Raw genomic sequence first — 11,004 nt, forward strand, 5'->3', positions numbered from 1 at the left:
CTGACTTGTAACTCATGAACACATTGGGATCATACGGCCAAGTCACACGCCCGTGTGCTAGACTGTGTAGAAAATTAATTTTCATAAAATAGGTGCAGACTTCACATAGCCAGGGCACATGCCTGTGTTCGAGGCCGTGTTGTCCACACGGCTGAGACACATGCCCGTGTCTCTGCCCGTATGCTTAATTCTGAGCATTTTGTTTCTCAAAATTAAGGTGCAGGGGACACATGGCCAAAATACATGCCCATGGGACACGTTCGTGTTCTACTCGTGTAGAAAAAATAAAGGCTATTTACGAAGCCATTTGCCGCCCTTATTCACACATACACATACACCAATTCAATGGCACAAAGCATAATATACTTAGGGAACCAAAACACCCGCAATTATGACCAACACATGCCAATACAATAGCAACATCTATCATACTCACAACATTTATTATACCTTAAATCAATCATGCAAATTTCACATTCATTAAGCCTCAATTTACTACTTTCAAGACACCTAATGTAACACCCCTTACCCATACCCGAGACAGGGACCAGGTACGAGGCATTAACAAGCATGTACTCAAACATTTTCAGGAAATACGGTTTATAAAATTTTGTTCTAGTTTGAACCCAATCCAATAACATCTTGGTGTTACTATTATGGGCCTACGAGGCCCAAGTCATCCATTAGAAAGGATTCGGGACCAAACCAAATTAGGAAAATTTCAAGGAAAATCCTAGGTTAGTATCTCACACGCCCGTGTGGTGACATAGCACACGCCCGTGTCCCCTACCCGTGTGGAATTAATTGGATTTATTTTCTACTTCGAACCTACAGGGGTTTTCACACGGCCAAGCACACACCCGTGTCTCCAGCCCGTGTCCTTCACATGGCCTAGACACGCCTGTGTGGTCACCTATGTCCAAAAAATCGAGTATTCTATTTATGACATCAGCATGCATTTAGGGGCACAAGGCCAAGACACACACTCGTGTGTTTTTCCGTGCCCTCCACACGGTTGAGACACACGGCCATGTATCTACCTGTGTGTTTACTACCATGCATTTTGACTTAAAATTTTAGGTGCAGAGGACAGACGGCCATACCACACGCCCATGAGGTGGTCCGTGTGTCACACACGGCCTAGACACACGCCCGTGTGTCTACCCGTGTGGATCTTGTTAGGCTATTTTCCAAGCATTTGGCACCCTCTAACATCCATTCTCACTTATAGGTTTTCATAATACATAACAGGGCCTAATTATACACTTAAGTGACCTTAATAAACCTCATTTCATGTAAATCTCATTTCATCGATTTTACGCATGCTGGGTTATTTCTCTTGTATCAAGGGTGTCTATACTTTATACACATTCAAGATTGGCTCATTAATATAACTAATTTCCAATTATGGCCTAGCCATCCCATGTGATTTGGTCACATTACAAGTGTATCTACTTTTGATACGCCATGTTCATTCATCACAATAACATTTGATTACAATATGCATAACTTTGTAGGTCATATCTTATAACAAAATGAGCCAAATCCAATGACCATGTGCATATGGACATGTATACCTTACAAGCCTTCATATTTGCTAATCAAATGGTACATATTACAAAATAAACAAAAGCCCTATACATGCCATTGAACAAAGTAAAGTATATTTATACCAAAGCTAGACAAGATGATAATGTGTTCACTCTCAACCGTCTCCCAATCTTTGCGAGTCCACGAGCTCTATAAGACAGGGAAAAGAGAGGAGTAAGCATTTACATGCTTAGTAAGCCCGAATAACTGGAAAGTAAACTTACCGATTTATTAGCATACATCCATATTAAGCAATGAGACTAACAAGCATGAAATAATTTCCCTATCACATGCACTCAATCAACAAGTTAGTTCCATAACAATACACCATGTAATTTGTCTTAGATGAGCTCATCATTCAACATTTCCATTTTTATGTCTCATGTTATTCCCATTAAGTTTCTCAAAAATCTCGATGGATTATCCAGTTACCTCCAAATCATAAGAGCGATCATCTCATGCATGCACTCCCATGAACTTCACAGCTTACGGCGGGATTACCAGTCTAGGCTAAATCTCTCGTAATGTAAACTCTTAAGGTGATGTCGGGATTACCAGTCTAGGCTAAATTCTTTATAGTGACAAACACCCTCAATGAGCTCGTATTTGAATTACCAGTCCATGCTAAATTTAGACCCTAATCGGATTACCCGTCCGGGCTAAATCCTTAATGCACACATAGTATTCGGGAGGCTTGATCACTCAAGGAACACTCGTCTGGGCTAGATCCTTTCTACATTTGAGATCAACGGATTACTCGTTCGAGCTAAATCCTTTCTGTAACACATGCAGGATCTCAAGTCACATGTAAATCATGGTTTACCTATTGGACTTCCTTTTTAACCTCAACCAGGGCATTTATCATAATGTCATTATTAATAACACATTTCATGGGATTTCATGCCATCATCAAAGACAGTATTCATGCGTTCATAAAACATGTAATTAAATATATTATGAGTTTACTTTAAGTTATTCGAACTTACCTGGTATCCGTTTCGGCTTTGCGTCTCGATTATTCTGAAACTTTTTGTTTTCCTCGATCGGCCTCCGAAATTTGTTCTTCAGGGTCTATAACAATAAAAATGAATCATCAATACCTCACATTATTCTTTTTGAGTCTAAATTTTACCCCCGGACAAGATGACCGTTTTGCCCCTAAGCTTTCACATTATTTACGATTTAGTCCCTAGGCTCATATAATGAAATGCATGCAATTTCCACCTTACCCAAGCCTAGACGATTGTTCTTTCCTCTTATGGAAGCCCACATTTCTCCATTATTTCACATTTTTACCACATATTTTACACCTTTTGCAAAAAGGTCATTTTAGGGGTTTTTCATGAAAATCACCTAAGAACAGATGTTTAACACACATCCAACTTTATATTCCTCCATAAAACATCAATGAATAAATATGTCACACATGGGTCATTTTGAAAACATGAACCTTAACTCAAAATATAGGTAGAAATGGATAGAGTAAGCTACCAGTATGTCAAAAATACAAATAACATTAAAAACGGAGCTTGGGAGCACTTACTATTGAGCCTAAAAATGTTGAAAACCCTTGCTATGGAGGGCTTGAGGAATTTGCCTAGATGAGGGAGAAGAATGGTGATTTTTACCTTCATTTCCCCATTTTATTTCATTAATTAGCCAAATGACCAAAATGACCTTAAGCCATTCCTTCAAAATTTTATCCATACATGCCCATTTTTGTCCAAAAACTTAGAAATTAGGCTATTTGCTCTTTAAGACCTTCTAATTAATAATCTAAAGCAATTTCATACAAATTGCTTCTAGAATCCAAGTTTTGCAATTTATTCAATTTGGTACTTATTTACCAATTGGACTCCTTACTCATAGAATTTCCTCATGAAACTTTAACACATGCATATTTTCATATTCTAGACTTCATAATAATCATAAAATAAATATTTCAACGTCAAATTTTTGGTCCCAAAATCACTGTTCCGACTAAGCCCTATTTTGGGATGTTACACTTAATTGTGCACAAATTTATCATCTCATCAATATATCACATTTCCAAAAGTTTCACATTCATGCTATGAATCACATTCCATCATTCACCAAGCATACCCTGACCATATCACCAAAGACATTGGCACATACATGAATATACTTAGGCTTACAATCATGTTAGCCAAAATAAGCCAATTTACACGGCCAAATATCAAATCAAGCCTTTGAAAATTACAAGCCAATACATTGGCTAAAATCATAATGACATATATAACAAAATGACCAAGTCTCTATACATGCCATACTTTTAAAATACTAAGATCATCAATACCCCAAAATGAGAGTTTGATAGTGTGATTCGAATCTCTGACAATCTCCAACCCAAGTTAGCTTGGCGACACTATAAAACATGGAAAATAAACGGGGTAAGCTATATAGCTTAGTAAGATCGTATGCAAGAAATAAGCAACATTACCATGCATATAACATTTAAATATTATAACATAATTAAATGTAAATTTACCATAGTCTCATGAGCATAACTCATTCCACCACAAAACTTACCCCATATTCATCGTTTCAAGCATTTAATAAACATGGGCTTTATGTACATACCTGAACCATCTCGAAATGAATTTACACATATTATCATCTTTGACATACCCGTGAACCACTCGGAATAATAATGTCAGATACTCAGGATTTTTGCACACTAAGTGCCATATACTTAACCAATGCTACCTCAATCTCATATCACATAATCACTTGCTCTCGACCTATCGACGGGCCTGCTCACACAAGATATTAGTCAAGACGTAGCTACGTAGTGTTGCTCACACAAGCTGTCAAGTATCCGCAACATATGTCGGTATAATCAGCCACTGGTAGGACGTATAAGACCAGTACTTGGATCACATAATCACATAACACATACTGACCCTAGTGACATGTCACTTATATCCTAATCTATTCTTAAGGTTCAACGGGACTTTTCACTTGCCAAATCATCGTCGAACTCATTCGTAGAATTATATTCATTCTTATAATCGAACATACAATTCATGCAATATTAAAGCATTTAAGTACAATTATTCTAAAGCTTATTTTTAACATACGAACTTACCTCGGTACAAAATGGCTAATAGTTCAATTTAGTCCACAACCTTGTTTTTTCCCCGGTCTAGGTTAGAACCTCTTTTTTTTATCTGTGTAACAGCCTGATTTGGACTCTAATTGGAATAGTGGTTTTAGGACCACAAATCTGAGTCAAAAAACATTTTAATATTATTTTTCGTGCTTATTATATGTGAATTAGTATGTGTAAAAATTTCGTATGAAAATTTAATTGTTTGTGTGCTCAATTTGATAAAAGGGCTTAATCGCGTAAAATGTAAAAGTTGATTGCTATATGTTAAGTGTGTCTATTTGTTATGTCTTTGTAAATGAGATGTCCTTATGTTGAAATTAGGCCACTATTATGGTTAATGGACATTAATCGCCTTAATATATGCGATTTTATAATGGATTAAATAAGGTTAATTTGGTAATTGGATTAATAAGTTATAATTAAATAAAACAAAGTATGAAATTAGGCCATTATCATCTTATATTGCCAAAAATCAAAGGAAAAAGAAGAAGAAAAACACAACTAGGGTTCGACACTTGTGATTGTGGATTAAGATCAAGAACTAAAGAAAACAGAATTAGATCGGAGAAAGTCGAAAGTCGTCAGTAGTTAATTTCATCCGTTCAAATCCGTATGAGGTAAGTCTATATACAAATAAATGTGTTTGTAATGGTTTTTTTATGCTTATATGCTATTGAAGAATGATGAATGGCTTATTGAATTGAATATGAGATATCGAGAAAGTATCGACAAAGTTTCGAAGTCCTAAAAGTCTCGTACGAACCATAGGAATAGTTAGGATACACATGTCATGACATAGGATTTGATATGTGTTTTCGTGTAAGACCACGTTTGGGACGTTGGCATTTACTTAAGATTTACGTGTAAGACCATGTCTGGGACATCGACATCGTATTTGATTTCGTGTAAAACCCTATCTGGGATAGTGGCATCAATATTTGATTACATGTAAGACCACGTCTGGGACGTTGGCATTGTACTATCTTTCCAAGTTATCTGAGTATCCTAATTGACTCCGAACGGTTCAACAGGCATTCCGAGAAAAATGGATAATTATGTGGATGTGTATATGACTTAGGTATGTTTGAAATATTTATCATCAATTGAGAATGAAAGGTAAGTATATGTGCAAGTGATGATAAGTGTTATAAGTATAAGAAAATATGCTATATGTACAAATGAATTGAGGATATGTGAAATGAATATGAACTATATGATTTGTGATAATATTTGTCTATGGAGTATATGTAATTTGTAACAGCGATTTAGACCCTAATCGGAACGGTGGTTTCGGGACCACGAATCCGAGTCAGAAAAATATTTAAAAATTAATTTTTGTTTTGTTAGAATTAAGTGACCCGGATCCTTATTTAAATAAAATACAATGGTAAAATAAAATAAAAGTAAAATCCATATAGAACGACACTTTTATTTTATTTTAGAATAAGGTTTTTTAAACCTTATTAAACTCCGTTTATTTAATATTGATTAGAATAAGGTGTTTCAATCTTACTACACTCCTATTAGAATATGGCTTTACAAGCCTATAAATAGACATAGTCTATTCCTCTTGTAATAATTCAAATTCGACATAGTGAGTTTTCTTCTCCTTTGTCTGTGGTTTTTTTTCCGAAAGGGTTTCCACGTAAAAATTTGTGTGTTCTTTATTTTATTTTATTTTTTCACAAATTGGTATCAGAGCTTCTGGGTTGTTCATCTCGATCACGGTAATGGCATTTTTGAAGTATAAAATTCCGCTGTTGGATTGCAACATCAGATTTGCATTGTGGCAGATTAAGATGCAAGTAGTTCTTGCCCAGATGGATCTAGAGGATGCCCTATTAGGGATAGATAAGATGCCTTCGACATTAATAGATGAAGAGAAGAAGCGTAAGGATCGAAAGGCGTTAACACAATTACATCTGCATTTGTCCAACAAAATTTTGTAGGATGTGATAAAAGAGAAGACTGCCACTGCATTATGGAAGAGGCTAGAACCAATATGTATGTCGAAAACTCTAACAAGCAAGCTGCATATGAAGCAGCGTCTTTATGCTCATCGTTTGGAGGAAGGTGTGTCTATACACGAACACTTAACAGTGTTTAAAAAAATTCTCTCAAACTTGGAGGTCATGGAGGTTCAGTATGATAAGGAAGATCTAGGGTTGATTCTACTTTATTCGTTGCCCCCGTCTTATTCAACCTTTAGAGACACGATTTTATATAGCCGCGAGTCTCTCACAGTTGATGAGGTTTATGATTCTTTAACCTCGTATGATAAGATGAAGCATCTTGTGGTTAAACACGATTCTCAGGGAGAGGGTCTCATTGTTCGTGGGAGATAAGATCAGAATGCTGACGATGATCGTAGAAGGACGCAGGAACGGAATCGTTATGGTAAATCTAAGGGTAGATCAAAGTCTTCTAATAGAGGTAAAACTTGTAACTTCTACAAGAAGAAAGGGCACATTAAATCTGAGTGCTATAAGCTACAGAATAAGATTAAAAGGGAGGCTGCGAATCAAAAGGGAAAACAGCCAGAAAATTTTGGTGAAGTTGATGTTGTAGAAGACTACAGCAATGGTGAACTTCTAGTCACTTCGGTCAACAATTCTAAAATGAGCGAGGAGTGGATACTTGATTCAGGCTGCACTTTCCACATAAGTCCCAATCGGGATTGGTTTACAACTTACGAAACAGTGCCTAAAGGTGTTATTTTGATGGGAAATAATGCTTTGTGCAAAATCGCAGGTGTTGAAACAATTAAAGTTATGATGTTTGATGGAGTTGTCAGAACACTTAGTGATGTACGACATGTTCTAGAATTGAAAAGAAATTTAATTTTGTTGAGTACTCTTAATTTAAAAGGGTACAGATACACAGCTGAAAGTGGGGTTTTAAAGATTTCCAAAGGTTCCCTTATTGTGATGAAAGGGCAGAGAAAGACTGCCAAGTTATATGTTTTGCAGGGTTCTACTATTACTGGTGATGTAGCTGTCGCTTCCTCTTCCTTGTCAGATGATGATAATACTAAACTTTGGCATATGCGGCTAGGGCATATGAGTGAGAATGACATGGCAGAATTGAGCAAAAGAGGACTTCTTGATGGGCAAGGAATTTGCAAACTAAATTTCTATGAGCACTGTGTTTTTGTGAAGCAAAAGAGAGTTCTATTCACCAGAGGAATCCATAACATAAAGGGAATGTTGGAGTATATTCATTCTGATTTGTGGAGACCATTCAGAGTGCCTTCGATAGGTGGAGCTAATTATATGCTAACATTTATTGATGATTTTTCCAGAAAAGTTTGGGCGTTCTCCTTGAAGCAGAAAAGCGATGTGTTTTTCGCATTTAAGTCTTGGAAAATTATGATTGAAAAATAGACAGGAAAGCAAATAAAATACCTCCGCACAAACAATGGCTTAGAGTTTTGTTCTGATGAGTTTAATAAATTGTGCAAGTTAGAAGGGATCGTGAGACACTTGATAGTTCGCCATACTCCACAGCAAAATGGCATTGCGGAACAAATGAACAGAACGACCATGAAGAAGGTTCGATTTATGTTGTCAAATGGAAACTTTCCAAAGTCGTTTTGGGCCAAAGTAGCCTTTACTGCATGTTTTTTGATCAACCGGTCCCCAACCGTTGCCATTGAGAAAAAGACTCCGCAAGAGGTATGGTCTGGTAATATTGCAAATTATTATGATTTAAAGATTTTTGGGTGTCCTGCGTATGCTCATGTTGATAATGGAAAATTGGAACCAAGATCCATTAAATGTGTTTTTTCTGGGTTATAAAGCTGGTGTAAAAGGGTATAGGTTATGGTGTCCTAAAAATAGAAAAGTTGTAATTAGCAGAGATGTTGTTTTGATGAAACTGCTATGCTGCCTAACTTATCTCTTAAAGACTCTTCCAATAAAGAAAATCAAAAGCAGGTGGAACATCAGATTAATACAGAGTCAACTCCTCAAGCTAGTACAAAAATTGAGAATAGAGTTACTTTTTCACCGCAATACTCTATCCCCAAAAATAGAACTAGAAGAGAAATTAAACCTCCAAAGAAGTATGCTGAGGCTAATCTAGTTGCTTATGCTTTAAATGTGGCTGAAGATATAGATGCAAATCAAGAGCCATCTAATTATTCTAAGGCGGTTAGTTGTGAAGACTTAGAAAAGTGAATGTTTGCTATGCAAGAGGAGATGAAATCACTCCACAAAAAAAAACATGAGATCTTGTGAAACTTCCTAAAGGTAAAAAGGCTATTCATTGTAAATGGGTGTTTAAAAAGAAAGAAAGGACTCCAAGAGTTGAAGAACCCAGATATAAAGCAAGGCTTGTTGCAAAGGGTTACAGTCAAATTCCAGGAGTGGACTTCACAGATGTGTTCTCCCCAGTTGTTAAGCATAGTTTGATTTGAGCTTTGCTTGGTATTGTGGCCATGCATGATTTGGAGCTTGAGCAGTTAGATGTAAAAGCTGCATTTTTGCATGGAAAACTTGAGGAGGATATTTACATGCGACAACCAGAGGGTTTTACAGTCTCAGAAAAAGAGGACTATGTTTGCTTGCTGAAAAGGTCCCTTTATGGTTTGAAACAGTCACCAAGACAGTGGTACAAGAGGTTTGATTCCTTTATGACTTCTCATGATTTCAAAAGAATTAGTTTTGACAGTTGTGTTTACTTTAAGAAAAACAGTGATGGTTCTTTTGTGTATCTACTTCTTTATGTTGATGACATGTTGATAGCAGCAAAAGATAAAGGAGAGATAAGAAAGGTCAAAGCCCAACTAAGTGAAGAATTTGAGATGAAAGATTTAGGACTAGCAAAAAAGATACTTGGTATGGAGATTCTCAGAGATAGAAAAGCAAGTAAATTGTATCTAAGTCAGAAGGCGTATATTGAGAAAGTTCTTTGCAGGTTCAATAAGCAGAGTGCTAAGCCTGTTACTACTATTTTAGCAGCCCATTTTAGACTTTCATCGATTTTGTCTCCACAATGAGATGATGAGATTGAGTACATGTCACATGTTCCATACTCTAGTGCAGTGGGATCTCTCATGTATGCTATGGTTTGTTCACGTCCAGATTTATCATATGTGGTCAGTGCAATTAGCAGATACATGGAAAATCCCGGTAAAGAACACTGAAAAGTAGTTCAGTTGATTTTAAGATATTTACGAGGTACTACTGATGTTTGCTTATAGTTTGGAAGAACTAGAGATGGAGTCATTGGGTATGTTGATGCTAATTTTGCTAGACACCTTGATAGAAGAAGATATCTCACAGGTTATGTCTTTACAGTCGAAAGTTGTGCAATTAGTTAGAAAGCCACTTTGCAAACTACAGTCGCTTTGTCTACCACTAAAGCTAAGTACATGGCAATTACTGAGGCTTGTAAAGAAGTTATCTGGTTGAAGGGACTCTTTAGTGAACTCAATGAAGACTTTCAAATCAGTACAGTATTTTGTGATAGTCAGAGTGCAATCTTCCTTACAAAAGATCAAATGTTTCATAAGATAACAAAACACATTGATATTCAGTATCATTTTGTTCATGATATTATTGCTCGTGCTGATATTGTTGTGAGCAAAATTAGTACTCATGAAAATCCTACAGATATGATGACTAAATCACTTTCTATAACCAAGTCTGAGCATTGCTTAGACTTGGTTAGTGTTTATTGTTGAAGTTAAACCCTTAAGGGGTTTTATGGAAGAGGTGGAGAACTTGTTCGTTGAGAGTTCGTAATGAAGAACTTGTTCATTGAGAATTCGTGTCAAGGTGGAGATTGTTAGAATTAAGTACCCGAATCCTTATTTAAATAAAATACATTGGTAAAATAAAATAAAAGTAAAATCCATATAGAACTACACTTCTTTTATTTTATTTTAGAATAAGGTTTTTTAAACCTTATTAAACTCCGTCTATTTTATATTGATTAGAATAAGGTGTTTCAATCTTACTACACTCCTATTAGAATATGGCTTTGCAAGCCTATAAATAGACATAGTCTATTCCTCTTGTAATAATTCGAAATCGACTTAATGAATTTTCTTCTCCTCTGCCCGTGGTTTTTTCCCTAAAGGGTTTCCACGTAAAAATTTGTGTGTTCTTTATTTTATTTTATTTTTTCACAGTGTTTATTTTGTGTGAATTTATATTTGTGAAATTTCGTGATTTAATTTTGTTGTTTAAGTGTCCGATTAAATAAAAGGACTTAATCGCGTAAAATGAAAACTTAATAGTTTAATGTGTGAGGACTAAATTGTTGATGTCTTTATA

This window comes from Gossypium hirsutum, chromosome A01 (assembly GCF_007990345.1).
Source record: "Gossypium hirsutum isolate 1008001.06 chromosome A01, Gossypium_hirsutum_v2.1, whole genome shotgun sequence".
Taxonomy (NCBI): Eukaryota; Viridiplantae; Streptophyta; class Magnoliopsida; order Malvales; family Malvaceae; genus Gossypium; species Gossypium hirsutum.